A 21,855-nucleotide genomic window follows, 5' to 3' on the forward strand; every position below is an offset into this window, starting at 1 on the left:
AATATTTTCACAAGTTGGACAGCTGTCACCACCATCAAGAGAAGAAAGTTTTGATCATCTAAGGAAGATACCTTGGGCCCATTAGCAGCCAGCCATTGCCATTTCCTCCAGCCACAGACAATTATGCATAGCCGATCTCTTCAGGGAATTTTGTATTATACAGTACATACAAGCTGTGATTGGGTTACTTGGTATATACTATCTCCAAGGTTGATCCATGGTGTTCCAATTCTTTTTTTCTTTTGTAAACAGTCTTGCTATACATTGCAGGCTAACTTTAAATTTAACTATCCATCTGCTCCTGCCTCCCAGTGCTGGGATTACTGAAGCACACCATTTCTCTTTTCATTGCCAAATATTCTTCCACCATGTCTGTGGCTACACTTCCTCAGGGGTTTGCTGTTGTGTTGTGTTGTGTTGTTTGTTTTTCTGAGCCCTGTTTTGGGCTGGGATGAACTATACAGCTGGGAACACTTGTGTGATGTTTTGCATGGGCTCTCTCTTCTTGGTGGGTCATGGGGTAGTTGTATGTGTGGCCTTCTGAGGACCTGTCAGGATGGTTTCTAAAGCAGTCACCCTGATTTCCACTCCAGCAGCGATGCAGGAGGCTTCCCATTTCTCGGCGTCCTCACCCACACTGGGTTTCTATTTTTATAGCAGCCATCCTAAAAAGGGTACAGTGATCTCTCACAGTGGTTTTGATTTGCATTTCCCAGAAGACTTAGGATGCTGGGTACATTTGCAGATCTTTGAAGGGAAGAGGTTTTCAGATCCTTTACCCATGTTTAATTTTTTCAGCTGTACTATTTATTTATTTGTTGTTTTTCTTCTGGCTTGGTGGCAGGGGGTAGAGGGGGCTGTTATGTTTTTCTTGTTTGATTTGGGGCGTTAGTTGGTTGATTGGTTAGTTAGTTGGTTGATTGGTTAGTTAGTTGGTTGATTGGTTAGTTGGTTGGTTGGTTGGTGGGTTGGTGGGTTGATTGGTGGGTTGATTGGTGGGTTGGTTGGTTGGTTGGTGGGTTGGTGGGTTGGTTGGTTGGTTGGTTGGTTGGTTGTTTGGTGGGTTGGTTGGTTGGTTGGTGGGTTGGTGGGTTGGTTGGTTGGTTGGTTGGTTGGTTGGTTGGTTGGTTGTTTGGTGGGTTGGTTGGTTGGTTGGTGGGTTGGTGGGTTGGTTGGTTGGTGGGTTGGTGGGTTGGTTGGTGGGTTGGTGGGTTGGTTGGTTGGTTGGTTGGCTGGTGGGTTGGTTGGTTGGTTGGTGGGTTGGTGGGTTGGTTGGTGGGTTGGTGGATTGCTTGGTTGGTGGGTTGGTTAGTTAGTTGGTTGGTTGGTTGGTTGGTTGGTTGGTGGGTGGGTTGGTTGGTTTTTTTGGCTTTGGGGGATGGGACCGTGTAACCTAACCTGGCCTCAATGTCATGAAGCTCCCCGTGCCTTACCCTTCAAAGTGCTGTGACGATGAATGAGCATGGCCAGTTTTTCTGTTTTCATATTCTAGACAAGTCCTCATCAGCTTGAAGATTGACAGATTATTTTTTTTCTGCCATTTTGTAGACTGCATTCCTCTTGTTCTCTTCAGACCAACGGTTCCCTTTTCAGAAAGATGAACTTTCTGATCCATAAACTCCACAGCCTAGAGAGGCTGGCCAGGTCATCTAGAACCTGTGCAGTGGTCTTTGGTTTCAATCCTGGGATGAGCACTGTGTTTGGGCTCTGGTTCCCATGAACGCCGTGATGGTTCTTTACCTGTAGCTGTCACAGAATCCCTGAGGTTAGGTAATTTATAAAGATGAGGCATTTATCTGTTCTTAGAAATCCAATTACATGAGGCCAGATCTACTAGGCATGAGATGGGATTGCTTCCTGCCTTATAACAGCACAGACGGGCCCACATGTTGAGACACCTTGAAGTGCTAGAGAGAATGATTAAGAGGCCACTTCCTCAGTAACTCATTGATGTATTTAAGAAGGCAGAGGCTCACCGCCCCCTCATCTCCCAAAGGTCCTGCCTTCAAATGTCACTAACATGACTTAGAAGATTGAGTTTCTAGACAAATAGCTGTCTCCTCTTCAAAGCTGAGCAGGCATGGGCAACTTACCTGACTCCTCTGATCCCTGGGTTTTCTTGTCAAAGAAATGTAACTGCCATAAACTGGGCAGTGATGGTACATGACTGTAATCCCAGCAAAGGATTGGGAGGCAGAGGCAGGTGCATCTCTGAGTTCCAGGTCAGCCTGGTCTACCTTACAGAGTGAGTTCTGAGACAAGCCAGGGCTGTTTCCCAGAGAAACCCTGTCTCAAAAAAAAAAAAAAAAAGCAAACAGACAGACAGACAAATGTTGTAGCCACCACTGGCCTCCCAGGGTGGACATGAAACTCAAAGTATTTTAGAATAACCTTTCTAAACAGGGTGGTATGAGGCCGGAGAATTGCCAAAAGTTAAGGCTAGTCTGGTTTACATTGTAAGTTTCAGGCCAGCCATAGCTACATAGCAAAACCTTAGAGGGGGAAAAATATGAAAGTAAAAAGTGGGGACCTTTTTATATGATTTTAACTATGTACACAATTCATCAACACAGGTGTGTGCACATATACATGTCTACCAATGTGCATGTGTGTGTTTGTGGGTGGGAAGGCAGAGGTTAACAAGTCTCTCTCTTTGTCCTCCTCTCTCTCTCTCTCTCTCTCTCTCTCTCTCTCTCTCTCTCTCTCTCTTTCTCCATGCCTCTCCCTCTTCCTTTCTCTCTCCCTATTCCTATCCCTCCTCCCTTCTCTTCCTCCTTCCCTCCCTCCCTCTGTGTGTGTGTGTGTCTGTCTGTCTGTCTGTCTGTCTGTCTTTTTGACACAAGGTCTCACTATGCAGCTGTAGTTAGCCTCTAACTCCCTGTGTGAACCAAGTCACCTCAAATTCATGGAGACCAACTTGCCTCTGGCTTCTGAGTGCTGGGGCTGCCCATTTTCCATTTGAAACAGTATCACTGCACTTGACATTCAGTGTCTGGCTAGACTAACTGCTCAGCAAGCTCTAAGAACTCACCTGCCATCACCTGTAAGCACTAGGGGTATGGCTACTTGTATCCATGCCTAGCTTTTTACCTGGGTGTTAGAGACCTGAGCTCAGTTACTAACTAAGCCATCTCCCTAGCCCCTTTACCAACAGTTTTTTTTTAATTACTCATATTTTTTTTTTGCAATCTAGTCATTGCCCTCCTCCCCATCCTCCCTTCCACAGTTCCTCATCCCATTCTTCCTCCCTCTGTCTCCAAGAGAATGCCCCCCCTCTCCCCACCAAGCCTCCCCACTCCCTGGTGCCTCAAGTCTCTCAAGGGTTAGGTGCATCTTCTCCCATTGAGCCCAGACCAGGCAGTCTTCTGCTCTATATGTGTCAGGGAGGGGGCTTAGACCAGCTCTTGTATGCTTCCTGGTTCTTTACCAACACTTTTAAAATAAAATATAGACTTGCATCTGCTCTGGAGTAAAGTTGAGGCCCAGTAAGAACCTGCTGTCTCTTGCCCAGGTGCCTGTGCCAGCCCCCAGCACAGCCCCCTTAGTCCTACGCCCTATCCCTGCAAGGGAGGCTTGGTTTCTCCTAGACTTTGGTGGGATTAACTTGAACCTGATCTCCCAAAGCAATAAGGAGGGATAATGGGGAGATACCATATTTTTCATATATTATTAACTTAGAGATAGTCTTTTCCACTTATATGGAATGCCTATCAGATTTCCTGTCCACTGAAACTAAAGGAAAGTCACATGTTAGTCTTTCCTAGCCAGGGAAAATGGCCTTTTGATCCCAGGAAGGATTTCTTAGTCTCCTGTGAAGTGTCTGTCACCACACTTTTAAGGGTTCCTAGACTAGCTATCCTATGCCCACAGGGCCCTTTAGCCTGAGCCCACCATGCTGACAATGAATGGCTGTGCTGTTTCCTAAGTCAGGCTTCAAAGCAATCTGGGTAGAGGGGTTTGGGGGAAGGACTAGGACACCAGACCTAGAGCAAAGGGTCTGGAGGTTCAGAACCTGACTTCCTGTAATAAGTTGATTCATCCGCCACAGGCGTGCTCTCGTAAGAGTTAGTGAGCTCTGTGGATTTAAGAGTAAAAACGAAACTCTTCAAGTTCCTCTTCTTTGGTCCTCAGGTCCTGGTGGTAAACCCCCTCCCCACTCTGAGTCAGTTTCAGAGTCGGGGTATCAAGGCGGAAGTACTGGTGTCTGGGCAGCTCATCATCTCCGGGGCAGGCAGGATGCCCCTGCTCACACACCTCCAGCAGGGCAGAGTCCCACTGATGCCATAGAGTCGGATTCAGAGCCAAGATGAGGCCGTTCTTACCCCTGCCAAACAATAAGTTCAACTGTTCACTTGAGTGTATTGGTCCACTAACTAATCCAGTATGGCCATCCATCCAGGAGATGCAAACCCTGAGCGGGTAAACTGTAGGGACTTCCCAGTCTCCTCCGGGTGTTAGAGGATGCAAGCTGAGTCTGTAAGGGTTCCTACTTCTTATACCAGAAAGCCTCCCAGGGGCTTTCTGAGTAGATGGTTACAATTGTTCTTTGTAAGGTGACATTCACACTTTTTTGTTTTTAACTTACTGGAAACAGCGTGTGCATGTGAATGAAAAGAGACAAGCTGAGGCGGAAGTGGCTGGCGCCTCAGCACTGGCCTCTCCAGATTCTCCTGGGCCCACAGTGTCAGGTCGCTCACAGCCCTCCCCAGACTCTTCCTCACCATGGAGTGTCTGTTGGCCTTGCCTCTTCCCTACCCTCTTAGTGTTCTATCAGTGCTTCCTCATCTCAGTTAGCAAGCTCCTAATGGATGTCGAGTATGCCCGCCCATCAGCAAGCGCCAGCCTGAACGAGCACAGGGTGAAACCTCGATCGAAATCTTCAAGTAGGCGGGGCCACTGAACCCTGCCCCTCCCTCTTACCCTAACCATATAGAAGAATCCTGGAGAAGCAGATACTTCCTGATGGCCCAGCAGAACGTTCCAAATCTCTAGTCCAGTTGGCATTGGTTGGCCTTGGTATAAATAAACTGTAAGCCTAGCAGTGAGGAGGCTGAGGCAGGAGGATTTTCTAGACTTCCATAGTAAGTTTGAGGCTGGACTGGGTTAGAATATAAGTCTCCATCTCAACAAAACCAAACATAAATGGAAAAAAACGTAATTCTATTTGTCGCACCCTGTTAGGAAGGAAGGAACCTTGAGAAGGAGCATCTTTAGCAGTCACAGAAAAGGGGCCCAGGTGTGGGGATCACCAACCCAGAATAGTGGGCTGAGGGGGAGTAGAGTCTGGTTCTGACACTTCTTGAGGACCTAGCCAGAAGCATGACCTTGAACAAACCTTCCCATCTCCCACATTTACTTTCTTCAACCGGACACAGGGATTGCACGCTCTGTCCATGTCTTGGTATCACAGAGAACACCTGTGTGTGCCTGTGTGCTTTATGCCAGTTTACACTGTAGGTCCTCCAACACCGAAGAGCCCACCTCCCACCCAGCCTTGTAGAAGGAGAGGGAGAAGGGGCTCTCAGTTTTTGCCTGGCTGCTCACTTGAAATTAATCAATGCAGCAAAGTTGGGAGCTGGGACTCCTCCCTCTGATTAGCCCCTCCAGTCAGCTCCCTGCCCTTCCCTGTGCCCTGGGCAAGAAAAGTGGTGGGCTGCTGTCTGTGCCAGGGTGACCTGGACACCCCAAAGTACAACTGAGGGAGAGAGAAAAACCCAGGAGGGCCAAGGCGACCTTGGTATGTAAACCCCCTGAGAATAGCTGGACCCCAGGTGCAGCCCTGCCCATGCCTGCAAGTGTCTGGGTTCAGGGAGGCTGAGTGAGTGACGTGCTAGGTGCATACTGCGTGCCAGACAGTGTCCTAACCTTCCTGGTTGCATCCCATCAGCTGCACGATGCAGGTTGAGTTGTTGCTGCTTTACAGATCAGACCCAGGGCTCGGGGTTGGTTTCCTATGGCCCCTAGAACAAAGTAAGCAGATGCGATAGTTTAAATCAACATATTTCTTATGACTGTGGAGGTTAGAAGTCTAAAATCAAGATGTTAGGGGCGGGGGTTCTTGGAGGTTTCAAGAATTCATTTGGTTGGTATTTCTATTGAAGCTGCTTGCATTCCTTGGCTTGGGACCAATTTTTCTCACTTTAGGACATGACACTAACTTCTAGTATCATGGTCAGCTCGTCTCTTGATGTCACCGTGCCCCTTTATCACTGTTTGATAAGCTCTCCTGTGGTTGCAATGTGGCCATGCCAAGATTCTTCTCTTTCCCTATGTCACCCAGCTGGAGAATAGACATTCTTGGTCAGGAGTGGCTTAGGTGCCTGGCCTCTCCCTCCAGAGTTGGGTACTGTAGTCTTTCTGTCCCAACATCAGCAGTTGTCATCCATAGCACTGGTGGCTTTGCCCATAGGCCATTCTCTCTGTCTCTCTGTCTCTGTGTGTGTCTCTCTCTCTGTTTCTCTCTGTGTGTCTCTCTCTGTCTCTCTGTGTGTCTCTCTGTCTCTGTCTCTGTCTCTCTCTCTCTCTCTCTCTCTCTCTCTCTCTCTCTCTCTCTCTCTCTCTCTCTCTCACACACACACACACACTACTCCCCAACCAGGGCAAGGGTCAGCCCAGCAGCTGCCTGCCTGTAGTCAGGACTGACAGAGGAGCAGGCTCTTGGGTAGCTTCTGGTGACAAGTAGGAACTACAATATTGCTTTCCACTCCTCTGTTCTCTAAGCAGTTCTCAGCATCAGGCCACCTCTTCCTAATGCCCCAAGGCTCATCCTCCTAGACTGATTCCTTCTTTCTTTTAATGAGCATTTGCCGTGTAGGTACTTTATCCTAGGCTCCAAGGACGTGAGACAGAACCACACAGACCTTCCCTGGAACGCTAAGAGCCCATTCAGCAAAACAAATGCTTACACCAGATTGACAGCATGTTCCGGGAGGGGGCTCATGCTCAGTCCTCTCATACACGTAGGAGGTGTCAGGAATACCAACCCTGGCAAGCATGCCAAGTCTTGGAAATGTGCAGTCCATCCGGACAATGCAACATTGTGCTCTGCTAAATTCCTTTTCTTTTTTTCAGAGATGGTCTAACTTAGTCATCCTGGCTGGCCTGGAACTCAATACGCAGACCAGGCTAGCCTCAAACGACACAGAGATCTGCCTGCTTCTGCCTCCTGTATGCTGGGATTAAAGGTGTGGGCTACTATGCACACCAAACTCAACTAAATAATAAGTAACCAGTAAAACATGCTAGTTCTTTGTAATGTCACATCCATGTAATTCTAGCTGCTCAAGAGGCTGAGGCAGGAACACTATAAGTTGTGAGATAACCTGGGGTACATTGTACACATTTTACCCTTTTGAAGGAATTTGTAGTTCGCAGGTCAGATTTTCCTCACTCTGAGTCTAACCTTTCTGAAAGTGGGTCAAGTTTGAAGCTGCTTGCCTCTATGTCTTACCCAGCTGTCCCACACTTGGTCTGCAGACATTCCAGCCTCCATGCTGACAGGGAAGATACAGAGAAGGACACCCTGCAGAGGCACTGCTGATGGGCCAAATAGCCCACAATAAAGCTGTCCACAAAAGACCGAGGAAGGCAGCTGTGTTCAGTTGCCTGGAGAGGATTCTTCCTAGGAAACATAATATTTATGGCTACGAGGGAGTGACTGAATCCCCAACTCTGGCCATCTTGGAGGAAGGAGGCGCAACAGAGTATCAGAAGAGGGTGTAGTGCGTCTCCTACCCACTGACATGGGCTGGACTGGAAAGTGAGGCAGGTGAGAAGGTTGGCCACAAATGTAGCAGAAGGTACAGTAAACAGAGACAGGAAGTTGGAGCTGGCCAGAGAAGAAAGAAACTTGCAGGCTGTAGAATTGTCGAGCAAGACCCTGCCGCAGTGTCTTGTGTGACATCAGAGTCTGTGTGACAGACACCCATCTTTCTGTCCGCATGCTGACACTCTCAGAGCGCCAGTCTGATGAAAGACTGAGACAAACGATTTTGTGTTTCCCAGACCTAAGCTAGAAGCAGGAAGTTCCTCTTGCTGTTCCCTGCCATGCCATTCCCACCCAGCCTCTCAGAGTCTGTGCTCAGCTTTGCCTCTCCCCGCCCCCTTTCTTATGGACATTTTAGCCCGGTTGGTTAGATCTGTGGTGTGGGCGAGTGCCTCAGGTAGAGCCATCATCCTGGGGTAGACCAAGCTTCACGGGCTCTGTGCTGGGGTCAGGGCCTATTCTAGGAGCTGAGGATTGCACAGAGACGAAGCACCTGTGATAGTAAAGTTGGTTATCAACGGACAGGATCTAGACTCACCAAGGATGAGCCTGAAGCTGTACCTGTGATTGACTGATGACATCAGGTGCTGTGGGAAGGCTGGCTCTAGAAGATGCACTGCTCCCTGGGCTGAGGCCCTGGATTTCATAAAAGGGGGAGAGCGAACAGAGCACCGGTACTCCTCTCTCTCTGCTTCTTGACTGTGGATGTCATGTGATCAGCTGGTTTTGGGCCGGCTACCACCCCTTCCACAACATAATGGTGAAAACTAACTCTTCCTTCCTTAAGTTGCCTTTGTCAGGGTATTTTATCACGGCCAGGAGAAAAGTAGCCATACACCCCCTGTTTCCACAGAGCTTACAGTCCGTGGGGGTGGGGGTGGCGGTGGGGGACAGAAAGAACCTCAGTACTACAATTTCTGGTACTAAGCCCCAAGATGAAAACCAAACACGAGAATGTGATGGTGGCTTCTGTTACTTGATGTCGCCAGAGTAACTTAGAAAAATTTTTTTCTCTCTTCGAACTTTAAATTGAATTTTGCTCAATAAAAAAAAAAATGTTTTAAAAATATTTGATTTGTTTTTGTTTTGCCATGATTTCCTTCCCTCCTTCTTTTCTCCCTCCCTCACTCCCTCCCTCCCTTTGTTGCATAGAGAGGATTTCTCTGTGTAGCCCTGACTATCCTAGAACTTGCTCTGTAGACCAAGCTGGCCTTGAACTCAGAGATCCACCTGCCTCTGCCTCCCCAGTGTTGGGACTAAAGGTGTGCACCACCGTGCTTTTCTTGAAAGCAGAGGAGAGGAGGGACCTGGAAATTTTCCCAGTGTTGGAAAGACTCCCTCTGCTCCTCCTGCAGCTCAGGAGCACCTTTGGTGCTGCAGGGTTCTATCTTTCCAGCCTTGATGATGACCATAACAATGTCTGCCCTCTCCCTGCGCCTTCTGCGATACTTCGTGGTGCCCACTGCAAGGAGTCACCAGCTGTTCCTCTCTGCAGGCAGAGAGCCTTGTCCAGAGAGTCACCCATTCTGACTGCTCAGTCAAAATTTCAAGAACCTTGGTGGTTATAGGACATTCTCTTTCAAAGAGACTTCTTTCAGTGATAAATGGAGCGGAAAGTGTCACTGGATCTTCCTCCCAGGGGTGTCTCAGGAGCTGCTCTGCAGACCAGTGATGCACAGAGAGGTGCAAAGGTGGGTGTGGCTTCCTGACTGTCCAGGTCCCAGGTAATCTGAGCCACCACTGTGCTTGACCTAAGGACATCAGGCAGAGCAAGGATTGCCTCCCACAAGAAGTTGGGGACACAACCTGGAGCTGGTCACTAAAGCATAGAAGATGCTTTATAAACAAAGTTAGTGGCTATTCCTTGTTGTCAACTTGACTATATCTGGAATGAACTACAATCCAAAATTGGAAGGCTCACCAGTGACCCTAATCTGGAGGTTGAGAGATAGAAGTTTCTGACCTGGATCTTGGTATGGAGATCTTGAGGCATAGTGGCTATGGATTCCAGAAGATTAAGACAGGGAGATCTCCAAGTTGAAGGTCATCTGGGATTAAAGGTGTGGTGGGCTACACCTTCTGCTGGAGACCATATAAGGACAATGGAAGAAGGGAGTCTCTCTGTCCTTTGCCTGCTTGCTATGTGGGAATGAGCAAGTGCTAGATCCTTGGACTTCCATTCACAGCTGCTGCTGACCATTGTTGGGAGTTGGTCTGCAGACTATGAGTCACCAATAAATTCCTTTACTATATAGAGACTACCCATAAGTTCTGTGACTCTAGAGAACCCTGCCTAATACAGAAGTTGGTACCAGGAGTGGGGTATTCCTGTGCCAATCTGACCATGTTTTGGGGAGGACTGTGGAAGGATTTTGGAACTTTGGGCTACAAGATCCATTCGGTGTTAAGAGCTCTGTGGGATGTTGTGTAGGAACTTGGAAGATAATGTTGAGAATAGTGTAGAAGATGGAGGCCTGGCTTGTGAAATTTCAGAGGGAAGATTAAAGACTTTCCAGGGCCATTGCTATTTTGATTGTGAAGATTCTGTGGTTCTGGTTAGCTGGGGCTGAAGAATCAGCTGTGATTAACAAGATACCAGAACTACTAAAGTGAAAACTTTACATTACTGGAATTATTGATGCTGGTTAGCTGGAGCTAAGAAATTAGCTGTGATTAAGAAGAGACCAGCATCATTGAAGTGACATCTTCTGGAAGTGTTTTCTGAAAGCACAAAGAGGCTGTGTTCCAGAGATAGCCAAGGTTGTACATCATGCTGCAGCAGGACTTGGTAATGTGTAAGAGTCACTCAGGTAGTACTGGTTTTGAAGGGGTCATGCAGAGCAGCTGAGGCTTGGCACTCTGAGAGGCCATGGAAGGCCATTGGTGAAGGTGCAGCCTCAGTTGAAATTGATGGCCCAGGACTGAAGGGGTCATGCAGTGTTTTGGAGATGCCAGTACCATGAGATGACCACCAAGAGCAGCAGCAGTAATGGAGTAGAGGTAACTGGAGCCTAGAAGACAACATGTATGCTACAAAGGGCATGGCTGGACAAGTGACCCAAGCCCTTGGAGGAGCCCAGAAGATCGTGAGTTGGATCCCAAACATTGGATGGTTGGAGAATGATTTTTGCTTTTGATTATGACTATGCCCTGATATTTTCCCTCTTGAAAGAAGGTATTTTAGTGGAACCCACAGTTAAAGACTTTTAATTGTAAAAAGACTTTGGATTTTTAAAGATATTGGATATTTTTTAAAGAATTGAACTTTTAATATGTAAAGACCGTGGGACTTTTAAAGTTGTTTAGATCTTGGGGATGAATAAGAAACTAAGGGTTGCGGCTTACTAGTGATGTGTTTGTGTGTCAAGTTGACAAGGGGTCAATTGTACTGGCTGGCTTTATGTGACATCTTGACACAGGCTGGAGTTATCACCGAGAAAGGAGCTTCATTTGGGGAAGTGTCTCCATGAGATCCAGCTGTGGGGCATTTTCTCAATTAGTGATCAAGGGGGAAGGCCCCTTGTGGGTGGGAGCATCCTGGGCTGGTAGTCTTGGGTTTTATAAGAGAGCAGGCTGAGCAAGCCAGGGGAAGCAAGCCAGTAAGGAACATCCCTCCATGGCTTCTGCATCAGCTCCTGCTTCCTGACCTGCTTGAGTTCCAGTCCTGACTTCCCTTGGTGATGAACAGTAGTATGGAAGTGTAAGCTGAATAGACCCTTTCCTCCCCAACTTGCTTCTTGGTCATGATGTTTTGTTCAGGAATAGAAACCCTGACTAAGACACAGAGCAAATGGTGTTGAGGCTGGGTACCCTCTTTGCCCACAGCTCACCTCCTGAAAGGATATTTTCATTCACACTCGCACACACAAACAGACACCTGTTCATATATATATATATATGTTTGGCTGGGGATTGTTGTGTTTGTTGGTTGTTGGTTTGAGTTTTTAGAGACAGTCTCATTGTATGACAACTCATTAAGTAGATAAAGTTAGCCTTAAACCTAGCAGTGATCCACCTGCCTGTGTCTAGAGTTGGGATTACAGGTTGTGCCTCCCTGATGCTTGGTTCATGAGCTTCCCCCCACTCCCTAGTTGCTTAGGTCTAAAGGATAAATCTACTTTTTGCTTAGCCCATCTTAGCCAGAAATGCCACCCAATCTGCTTCTGTTGACTCCTTAGTGTTGTGATCGTGGTTAGTAAGTGATGTAGTTTGATCGGGACCCCCAAGAATCAGGTTGAAAGTGTAACTGTGTTGGTTGGGTCGGGTCAGGGGACTTTCCACTGTTACAGTATGATTAGCTTTAAAGTAACTGTCATGTATACCCAAGTGTAAGGAACATGGGCAAGCCCTGCTTTCCTTCTGGCTGGCAGCCCCCACATAGCTGGCTGAGGTTACTTGCCAAAGCTGCCAACTCTGAGGTAGGCATATCACTGTGTAAGCCACCGGGCAGAGTATGTATGTTGACCTTAACAGTGAATGTAAGTTACTATGCCAGACATATTCAATTGTAGATTCCTGCTAGGCATGGTGGTATGCCTATAATCCCAGCACTCAGGAGGAAGAGGCAACTCAATGCTAACCTAGACTACATAGCAATACGCTGTCTCCAAATAGCCAAGGGGATAGAGCTCAATGGTAACATTTGTGCCTGGCATGTGCAAGACCCAGGGCTTAATACCCTGGACTGTGGAGACAAGGATTCCGGCACCCACTCAGATTCAGGGGTCAAGAATCCGGATGGTCAGAGCCTGAGGATCTGTAGCTTTAGCAAGCTCTCTGGTGTTTTGATGTAAGCAGCTCTGGAATCAGGTGATAGTCAAACCTGGTTTTCCCCATCTTCATAGGGGACTAATAACGACACTCCTGGGATGGATGGGTATCTGAAGAGCTGACCTTTAGTCCACAATTTATTTCTAACTCCTTCCATGACTCTAAATCATTCTGTGATTCCTTCTACTTATTAGAGGCAAACGCTAGTGACATGCCCTGCTGCATCTCCATCTTGGGCTGCTGAGTGGGGTCACTAGAGACATTGGCTATGAAGCCTACAGAAGCATAGAAGTGCTTGCTTTGTGAAATATAATCCCATGGAAAAATGAATGTAGAGTGGGCAAGGAAGGTGAGCGCAGATAGCCAGGTGTGGGAGATCAGATGCTCTGCGATTTACTTTGACGCCACGAGGGAAACATCCTTGAGGTGTCAGAGTGGAAACAAGAAAGATCACGAGTGGGGATGGTGAAGACAGGCCTGGATGAGGGACAGCCTTCCACAGGATGCCGATGTCAGGCCACTGTGTGAGCGGAGGAAACTGGAGCAGAGAAAATCCACAGCCCTTAAGTGCAGTGAATGGACGTCACTGAGCTGGGATGTAGGTCAATGGACATAGTGCCTACCTAACATGCACAAAGTCCTCGTCACCATCCCCAGCACCACACAAACAGGATGGAAGCAGGAGGATGGGAAGTTCAGGGTCATCCTCAGTTACATGTCGAGTTCAAGGCCAGCCTAACTTCTATGATTCCCTGTTTCAAAAAGGGAGAAAGGAAGGCAGGAAGGCAAGCAGACACAGCATTATAAATGTCTCAGAAGTGTCACTGAAGTGAGCAACAGACCCCAGGGTTGCAGTTGGATATCTTTGAGAACTTCTGAAGCAGGGCTCTACCCACAGTCACTGACTCAGACCCTTGGGCTGTGACAGCATCCCAGATGCACTTGCATCAGAACACAGTAGTTCATATATGTGTGTGTGTATATGTGTGTGCATGTGTATGTATATATATATATGTATATATGTATGTATGTATATATATATATATACACATATATATATGTGTATGTGTGTGTATGTGTGAGTATATATATGTGTGTGTATGGGTATAAATATGTATGTGTGTATATACATATATATGGGTGTGTGTATATATACATATATATGGGTGTGTATATATACATATATGTATGTATATATACATATACGTGTGTGTATATATATACATAGGTATATGTGTATGAGTATGTATATGTGTGTGTATATACGTGTGTATGCATATGTGTGTATATATATATACATATATATATGTATATATATAAATTTACATACAGTTGTAGTTGTCTCTTGGTGTTGGCTCCAGGACCCTTGTGGGTACCCAAATTCAAGAATGCTCATTAAGTCTACACAATGGTATAGTACACAATACAAGCTATGGACAGCTTCTGTATAACTGGAATCATATTGAGATTACTTATATTATCTAGGTAATACAAGGACAAAGATGAAGAAAATCTAAGACTTTAGTATCATCAGATGTGGGCCGAAATTCTGACTCCAGAGGACTGAGTTGTATCTCAGTGGCACAGGGTCCTACGATCTTCATATGAGACCCAGAATTTATCTGCATGCACCCACACACTTGGAGGGCAGGGTGACCAGTGGAGGAAACCTGTTCCTTATCACAGGGAATTATTTAATATCTTACAAGATCTCTCACATCACCTCAGGCAGAATGAGGTTTATCCTCAAAAGTGAGTTTTTTCTGAACAGCAAAAATTCTCCATGTGGGGTAAATCTTCCATATCTGACAAATTCCCAGCAACTCCTTGAGAACAAATGTGCTTCTCACTTTCTTTAGGGAATGAGGTCTGAGGGACACCTAAGGGACATGCTCAGGACTTACAGTTTGTTTGATTGAGACAGGGTCTCAATAGATAGATCAGACTAACCTTAAACTCACAGGATCTGTGTGCTCCTGCCTCTAAGTTCTGGGATTAAAGGCATGGCCACCACACCAGGACGTTTCTTCATTGCCTTTTTTGATAGCTAGCTTTTTCTGAAGTCCAGCAACATACCCTAGCAAATGCTCTTTCTCTCCCATCTCCTGTCTTCAGAGTTTAGTGAGGAGAGAGAAGAAGAGGAACTGGTCATGTCTGCTCCAACACCACACCTCTTGACAGGGATACTTCTAAAGTCTCCTTGCAATGGACAGATCCTTGATGTGGCCCTCTATATCCATATATTAAAGTCCTAACTTCAAATGTCATGTGACACTAGGAGGTGGGACCTTTGGAGGTTATTTGGGCATAGGGCAGAGCCCTAATAAAAGGTATTGGTACCATTTAGACAAAGGCCCAGACCCTGACCTTTGCCCTTTTACCATATGAGGACATGTGAAGTCAGTAATCTTCAACCTGGAATAAGGCCCTCTTCTGAACCCAACGTCTACCAGGACCCCAGACTCCAGGCAAAAACAAAAGAGAAAGAAGCCCCTGGGGTTTAGATTTGTGTCACTGTTTCTCATGGCTGTGAGCAAATACTGGGCCAAGTCAACATGGTGGAGGAAAGAGTCTTTGGCCATGATTTTTTTTCTATAGATTTTTAATTCATGAGCCTGAAGCAGAGTATTGTGGTGCCCGTCAGAGAAAGGATAAGATCCACCCAAAGACACTTTCAGCCACCCACTCTGTGAAAATAGTCCCTGCCTCTTAGCACTTCCAGCTATGGGTTTGTCTGTCAATGGAGTCACTGACCACACTTGAGTGGCCTCTCCATAGCTTCGGTTTCTGGAGCCAAGTCTGCCATGCCATGTGTGACACAGATATCTGTCCATCACCTCTGTCGCTATAGCCCAGGTCACCAAGGTGCTCTTCAGTTTGTTCTCCTTATGGGTCCACACTTTGAAATACTTCATCTACCTTACAGTGACGATAGCCACACTCCCATTATTAAGCATCTTCCAAGTGAAATTTTACCTCCATCACCCTACTGTCTCCCACAATACCTTGCTGTAGGCCTCACCATCAGCCCATTTCACAGGAAGAAACCTGAGGTAGAACATGACTAAATACTTTCCTCAGAGCCTTCCTAATAAAAATGCAAGTAAAAAAGGAAATGAAAAATGGGCGTGGCAATACACACTTGTAAAAAGGATAGAGGCAACAGGAGCTCAATGTTAGCCTTGGCTATCTGATGAATTCAAGGACAGCCTGGGCTACAAAAGCTCATGTTTCAAAAAAAAAATGATAGATAAGATTTGACTTAAAAAAAAACTCTCATTCTTTATTTTCCTAAAAACACAAACTCAGTCTTGTAACACTGATACACGTTCTCAGTTAATAAGTTTTGTTTTAGTTTCAGTTGCTGTAGAACTATTTGTAAAAGGCAGTGACCCCTCCCGAGGACTCCCCACCACACCTGCTTGCTGAGAGCCCCCCACTCTGATCCATTTCTGGTTGCAGATACAATGGGATACCGTAGTACAACGTAGTTCATGTAACATCTACAGAGCCCAGATTCGAAAGCTGTTCCAAGACATTCCATGCGCTCTTCATGGCTATCCATCCCTGGGATTTGATTAAAGCATGATTTTTATTATCTCAAAGGAAACCCTTTACACATCACACACTCACTTTCCAACACTTTCTGCTTCCTAGTCCAGCAGTCCCCAGCAGCCCCCACAGGACACATGTTGTTTAGTTATCTGGTTGTTTTGTTTTGTTTTGTTTTGTTTTTCTTGAGACAGGGTCTCACTGTGTGGCTCTGGCTGGCTTGGAACTCACTATGTAGACCGGACTGTCAAACTCACAGAGATCCTCCTGCCTCTGCCTCCTGGGCACTGGCTTTAAAGGGATGTGCCACTGCACCCCACAGATTTTGTGTTTTTGAGACAAGGCCTTGCTCCATGGCCCCGCTGGCCTCGAACCTCTGATTCCTGAGCTTTGGAAGGCTCAGACTCCTTGTGCTGTCCATGAGAACCACTGTTCCAGCTTTAGCTTCATGCTACATACAGTAGGACACGCTACTTCACGGAGGAGGATGTCCGTCCGGCCTGATGTGATGTGCTGATGATCCATCTGCAGGCATCTTCCCTGTGCACTGCTATGTCCCCGCACAACATCTGGCCGGGCTCCATCTAGTTTAGCAACTTCTGCATCATCTCTGGGACCTGAATGGCCAGAGGGGTGGGGAGCCAGGCAAACAGGTAAGAGGCCTTCCCTGAGTTTGCTTTGGTCATGTTGGGATGCAGCATGTGTTTAATTGTAAACTGCTGACCCAGCAGGACAACAGTAAGTGCCCGAGTCACCTGACCTTCACCTTCTGTTGATTTTTAGGCAGGGCAGCATCCACTCCTGCAAACGCACACACAAAAGAAATACAAGTTTTTGCTAGAAAAATGCCAAGAGATCCAGATTTTAATATCAAGATAAAAAGATGGCACCACAGTTGGCAAATCATGTAAAATTCATCATCTCATGTAGTTAGTCCTTCCTATACCGGAAGGTGACATTATCATATCCATTTACAGATGGACGAGTGACAGTGGGGGTGGGGGGGTGGGGGTGGGCTACATGACTTCCCTGTGCCTGCGTCGCTGGGAATGGCAGGTAGTGTTCCTTACAGGATGTTGGAGTTCACTATTTATTGTCAGGGTTGATATCTCAGGCCACCACAGACTTGCCACAAAGACTCGGAAAACACCCTTTCCAGCTCTCCATTTGCTTGCATCTGACAAGCATACCAGAGTCTGATTGAACGAGCAAGACTCAGCCTCTCTGGGGCTGGGAACAGACTTTCCTATCTGAGGCATACAGAAATGACTGGTTGGACTCTATCCTAGCAAGTGGTGAACTCAGTGGTACACAGGCTAAGCATGGACCCCTGACCATGCCCTCCTCTTCCCCTGCTCTTCCCTGCCTCCTGCCCACACTCAGACTGCACTCCAATTGCCCTAAGCTATTTGAAGTCCCCCCCAGCTTCCTAGAAAACTTTAGGTCCTTGAGTCTTTAACACTTATTCCAATAGTAGCAGCAGCAATGGTCATAGCCTTTCTAGGTTCTGTACATGGACTCAGTACAGTCGGTTCCATTTCACATGGCTCAGACTGGGCAAGTCCTTGGGCTTCAAGTGACACAACCTGGGTACTTGCCTGGCTCCTCTGGTATGTGATAGGCATGACCTCAGGTTGATGCCATCTGTCCCTGTGTTAGCCTCTTCATGTGTAACTCTGGGCAGGCCGCTTCGTGGACTGTGGTGAGAGCTAAATGAGGTGGGCACAGCCTCTGGCACCTGGCTCACTCTGAACATCCAGACTGAGGCCCTCTCTTTTCGCATGCTCTCTGCTGTGCCAGGTTTAAAACCTCTTCCTCTGTCTCCTCAACTTTATAGCTGACCATTGATTCAATATTCAGACCACTTCTTACACTGTTAAGATGGCATTTGCTCCCCAGAGCCAAGGGTTCTGATGCCCCTGCAGGCTCTGACGTTGGAACAGGGTCTTGAAGTGCAGTGGTAAGGGAGAACTTGAACTCAGGCCCTTAGCCTCCCAGGCAATTCTTCCCTTGGCCTAAAAACCTCCAGAAACTTCTAGAAAGCACTTCTGCTTTCCCTTCGGGTCTGCTATGCCAAGTGGGCCACACACCCTTTCTTGCTTGTCCCAGTGCAAGCAAGCTTTCATCATCAGAGTGGCTCTACCCAGCACTACAAAGTTTCCTTGCAACCAAAATATTCCCTGAGAGCCCTCCTGGAGGGCTCAGCAACCCCAAGCTCCCCGAACTGGCCCAGGTTAAGGAAAATCTGGACACACACCTTTGTTAAAGATGAAATAGACCAAGGTAAATCAGTCCCCAATATTGTACCCCCAAGCCCCCAGCACAGGTGGAGGGGTGATAAGAATGAGAAGTAGGGGCAAAAGTTGTGGATGTAAACCTTTTGATACCACGTTAGAGGTCAGGGAAAAGATATTTCATGGAACATTAAATATTCCTGAAAAATCTGATTGAAAATCAAGATAACGATGACATGGACTTGAGGGCAGAGGAGTAAAGGAGAGGGGGAACATGCCCCTTAATGATGTCCTAGGCAAAGAGAAGGACAGGGGTTCCCACACCAAAAATCCCAACAAGGAGATGGTATTTGGGGAGTTTCCCCTTCGCTAAATCACAAGTCCTGGGACGACCGTGTGACCGTGTGGGTAGCCCAGACCCCCTCCTCGCATCGCCTCTGCTTTATTGGTGCCCGGGCTTGCACCACTGGACCCCGTGGGTGTTTCTGCCCCGCTCCCGCGGTCCAGGGGCAGCCAGGCAGGTGGCGCCCGAGCCGAGCGCATCTCGACCCCTCGTCCCAGGTGAGGGAGGGGCCGCGGGGACCCGGCGCCCTGGGGGTCGGGCCTAGGCGCCCGGGACTCGCCCAAGGTCACCGTGCGGGCTGGGGCGGGGGCGGTGCGGGGCGGTCCCGGGCGCGGTGACGCGGGGCCCGTGCTGCGGCGGGGCCCGGGCGCGGGGGGCGGCGCGTCGCCGCGTCCTCCTTTTGTGCGGCGCCGGGCTGGGCTGCGAAGGTAAACAGCGCTTCCTCTTCCTCCTCGCCGCCTCTTCCTTTTATAGCGATTTCTGGTCACGCCGGGGCCGGGCCGCTGCTGCCGCCGCCGTTTGCTGCTGCTGCTGTCGCTTGCTGCCGCGCCGGGGCCGCTCGCGAACCTGCGGCGGGGACGCGCGAGCCGCCGACCCGGAAGCGGCGTGTGTGCACCGCAGGCTCCCGCCGCCAGCTCGCCCGCCCGCCCGCCCATCGGGCCGCCAGGTACTTGCAGGGCCGTCCCGGAGCCCGCTGCGGCGTCGCCGCCCTGGTTCACCGGGCTGCAGGGAGGGAGCGAGCGAGCGCCTGGGGCGCCGTGCACTGGGAGGCTGGGGCGCGGGGTCCGAGTGGTTGTCCCCGGGCACACCCCTCTTGCAGGCCAGGTGAGCGCTGCAGGGCCTGACCCGGGCTCCGCGCTGCCCTCCGCTAACTTCATTTTGGGGGTGGGGGTGGGGGTGGGGGTTCCAGGCCAGGAGGCTGAATTGAGGAACCAAAAGGGCGAATAGACTTGCACCAGCCTGACTTCCTCCTGCTCCGACCCCCGCCGGCGTTTAAACAGCACTTCCTCTTTGCCCGTTATGTTTTCATCATCATCCGCATCATCATTATCATTATCAGTTTTTTTTTTTTTGAAAAATGGAAGTTTAGTGTTCAGAGGTGGAGGCATTTGCAGCCCACAGGGCTTTCTGGGGGTCGTGCACACACAGTAGGTCTGGAAGGAATCCATGTGTCCTCTGAATGTGGGTCTTGTGTCTGGGGTGGGAGGAAAGAGGAACCCGGACTTCCTTTGCAGGCAGAGCCCTAGGGGGTTGTCTCAGATCCCCACCCTGCCGCTAGAAATGGAGGGGTGGGGGAGGGCTTGAGTGAGAAGGTGGCGCAGCAGGGAGAGTCACGTGGCTGTGCACCTCTGTCTAATTCTTGGTTCTACCACTCACTAGCTTTGTGACCTTGGGCAAGTTGTCTGCCTTCTCTGAGTCTTTCGGCCCCTTGTGTCTGTAAAATGGGCTGCTCTCAATTCTGGCCTGCAGTAAATGGGACTAGGTTTCCTGGCCCTGAGGTTCAGAGTGGGAATGTCACCTCCCCTTGAATGCCTTCATCCCTTAAGACACGTGCCGGGCGGGAGCACAGGGAGGCTTCCTATAGATAGTTGTGAAATGAATTGGTGGCTTGTAAATTTTGAGAAGTGAGCCCGTAGGCTTCCTCATTTTTGCCTTCTTTGCCCTTAACTTCCACCCCATAATCACCAGAGCCATGTTTTGTTACCTCAGCCTCCAGAAATCCACGGATCCCTGGAGGAAATAGGGACTCCCACTGAGGAAGCTTCCACTCTGATTTTGATTGAGACTCTCCCTATTCTTGGAGGGTTGTATTCAGTGTGGAGAAAAAGGAAGCTTTTTTTTTTTTTTTTGCGATGACAGTGGAGGTGGCTGGCAGGGTTGCCAGCTGGAATGATTTCCCAGGCCCTGGGCTCCATGTAACTGGGAAGGAGGCTGGGGGAGAGGTGGCTTTTCTCCTGTGGTGGAGCATGCAGAACAGGTCACCTGGCTAGGCTTTTTTCCTGGAGGCACTTTGTAATAAGTATGCTGTAGATTATGTGAGTGTGTGTGTGTGTGTGTGTGTGTGTGTGTGTCTGAGAGAGAGAGAGAGAGAGAGAGAGAGAGAGAGAGAGAGATTTGTGCACTTTGGGAAATTTTAAGGAAATGTTGCTTTGTCTAACAGCCATTCCCCCCTCTCCCTTTTCATGTCCAAAGCCTTGTGTGCACGTCTCTGAAGACCTTGGAGGAGGTGGTGATATCCCACCTCAGGCAGGCAATAAGTCTGAGAGCGACTGCTTCTTGCTTTGTTGATTTCTTGACGTTTTGAGACAGGATCTTATGATGTATCACAGGCTGGCCCAGAACTTGTGAATGTTCCAGCCTCTGCTACCCAAGTTCTGAGACCACAGGTGTGTGGCGCTGTGTCCCTGGTCACTTCCATTCATTGACTACCGAGGCAAGCAAGCTCCTCCACGCAGAGACACTGCTACACAGCTCTTGTTAATGCACATGGTGGCCACAGTCACCTGTGTGGCAAGAGAGAATCTTTCCATTTCACCCAGACTTGGTGTGAGGCCAGGGCTTCCTGTTACTCAGCCTGGGAGAGGCGGGTGCAGGACCTTGGGGCTGCAAACCTAGCCTGGGGTTCTGGTGGTCCTCTGCATCCTGAATGGCTTTGGGTCACCTTGACAACTGTGCCTGGCTTATCCTGGGAAAGATGGACCCGTTTTCTGAATGAATGAGAAAGTGATGGCTTCCTCTCTGTGCTTTGTGTCTACATCTCAAGGTCATCATCTGGCATCAAAGCGACCTTGATGTTGTTCTCTGGTGGCTCTTCCTGAAGTAAAGTCCTGGCTCCTAGTCCCTGGCGGGCCTTGCATCTCGAGACAGGTGCACAGAAAGGGCTCCTAAGAGACACTGATGCCAGGAGATTGTGGCTGCATGTCCAGCATCTCTGCCATCTCTTTGATTGGAGAGACCACCTTTCTTGTGGCTTTGGTGGTGTGGGCACTTGGCTCTCTTTAACACATCTGTCTGAGGCTGTGCTGTGTCGATTTAAACTGGTTGCGTGAACTGGGTGTGGTGGTGCCTATCTGTAATGTAACACTATGGATGTTGAGGCAGGAAGATCACTGGTTCGAGACCAGCCTGTGCTATGTGGTGAGCTGCTGTCTGACACAGACAAACACCCATAACATCAGTTCATCTGTGTG

General features: G+C 48.5%; 1 protein-coding gene across 8 annotated transcripts in view; it reads left to right on the top strand.

Moving 5' to 3' along the window:
* Positions 1-19,058: 19,058 nt before the first annotated feature.
* Positions 19,059-21,855, top strand: part of Cyrib (CYFIP related Rac1 interactor B) — a 133,174-nt gene continuing 130,377 nt past the window's right edge. For 4 of the 8 annotated variants that reach the window (XM_029469392.2, XM_085831451.1, XM_085831449.1 and 1 more), the window contains exon 1: positions 19,160-19,331. The gene's annotated coding sequence lies outside the window, so the exon portion shown is untranslated. Of the gene's footprint in view, positions 19,093-19,159; positions 19,332-19,418; positions 19,490-21,855 lie in introns of those variants that run through there. The other 4 variants (XM_021183989.3, XM_029469390.2, XM_085831452.1 and 1 more) reach the window with 4 other exon arrangements.

The sequence above is a fragment of the Mus caroli genome, unplaced genomic scaffold (genome assembly GCF_978045245.1).
Source record: "Mus caroli unplaced genomic scaffold, Mus_caroli_1 scaffold_16, whole genome shotgun sequence".
Lineage (NCBI taxonomy): Eukaryota > Metazoa > Chordata > Mammalia > Rodentia > Muridae > Mus > Mus caroli.